Source organism: Pteropus alecto, unplaced genomic scaffold (genome assembly GCF_000325575.1).
Source record: "Pteropus alecto unplaced genomic scaffold, ASM32557v1 scaffold7, whole genome shotgun sequence".
Taxonomy (NCBI): Eukaryota; Metazoa; Chordata; class Mammalia; order Chiroptera; family Pteropodidae; genus Pteropus; species Pteropus alecto.
In genome coordinates this window covers 51980784-51982416 of record NW_006494614.1, presented here as the reverse complement: position 1 = coordinate 51982416, position 1633 = coordinate 51980784, and the positions used below count along the sequence as shown (strand labels likewise).

The 1633-nt window shown below is 32.1% G+C and overlaps 1 pseudogene; it reads right to left on the bottom strand.

The window, feature by feature from the left end:
• Positions 1-682: 682 nt before the first annotated feature.
• Positions 683-801, bottom strand: LOC112474741 (annotated as a pseudogene).
• Positions 802-1633: the final 832 nt, after the last annotated feature.

The following is a 1633-nucleotide window of genomic DNA, read 5'->3' as shown; positions in this document are numbered from 1 at the left end:
GATTTATAAATTGGACTGTATTATAATTAAGAACTTCTTTTATCAAAATATTCCGTTAAGAGACGAAAAGAAAATCACAGATTGGGACATGGTCTTTGCAATGTTTAATTTGTATTAAAAAAAAATAATAATAAATAAATAACTTACACAAATCAATAAGAAAAAGACAGGTTGTATTAGTTTTCTTTTGTGACCATAACAACTTACCACGTACTTAGTGACTTAAAATAACATAAACTCACTTTCCTGCCGTTTTGCAAGTCAGAAATCTATCATAGATCTGACTGGATTGAAATTAGTGTTAGCAGGGCTACATTTCTTTCTATAGGTTCCAGGGGAGAATCCATTTCCTTGCTCATTCAGGTGTTGGTAGAATTCAGTTCCCTGCAGTTGTAAGGCTTACCTCTCTGTATCAGTGCTGACTGACAACTGGGGACTGCCCTCAGCTCCTAGGGGTATCTCTCCAGTTCTTTTAGGGATACATTTACATTTCGGAATCAGCAACAGGATGTCAAATTATTCTCACACTGTCATCATTTTAACCTATTTATCTGACTTCTACTTCCACTTGTATTTCATGTGAAATTTTTTTCTTTTTTTTTTTTTAAGTGAGACAACCCTTGGTTGACCTCACAGATTGCAAGGACCTTGTCAGTTTACAATCCCTTATTTATTTTTTTTATACCTACAGCACCTGGTCTTCCTAGGTGGTCTCCCATCCAAGTACTAACCAGACCCGACCCTGCTTAGCTTCCAAGATCAGAAGGGATTGGGCTTGTTCAGGGTTGCACGGCTGTAGACTCACATGAAATCTTACACTGGAGCCACCTAGTTAATCCAGGATAATTTTGCCATTTCATGATCCTTAACCTTAAGCATACCTACAAAGCTTTTTTTTTTTGCTATGTCAGGTAACATATTTACATACTTACAAGTTCTAAGATCAAGGAATGGCATTTTGGAGTTCCATTTTTCTGCCAATTACAATAGTCAACCTAGTTAGAAAAATGAGCAAGTGATTTGATACGAATATCACAATTGACACTATGCTAATGGCTATTTAACTTATGAAAAATGAATCACTTTCATTAGAGATAAGGAAAATATAAATTCAAACCATAAGTCAATGCTACTCTACACCCACCAGAATAACTAATATTAAAAAGACTAAAATATCATGTTGGTGAAAATAAAAACCATCTTAAATTCTTATCCACTCTTTGGGAGTTTGCGAAATTGTAGAATCATTTTGAAACACTGTCTCTATCTACTGAAGTTGAACTTATGTATATCCAAGAGCCCATCAATTCAAAGTCTAGGTATATTTCCAATAGTGCATATATGCACACCAAATATATGTACTAAATATTCATAGTGTCATTATTTGTAATACAGAAAATCTGGAAATAATGCATATCCACTAATAAAATGCATAAATAAAATATTGGTGCATTTTTACAATAGAATAATGTATAATAATGAGAATAAACCACCTCATTTAACAAAAGTCATGAATCTCATAATATTGAGTAAAAAATACCATAAATAAAACAGTATGTATATTATATAATCTCATTTTTATATATTTAAATATAAGAACAATTTATAGTATTAAATATTAGAGTAATGATTA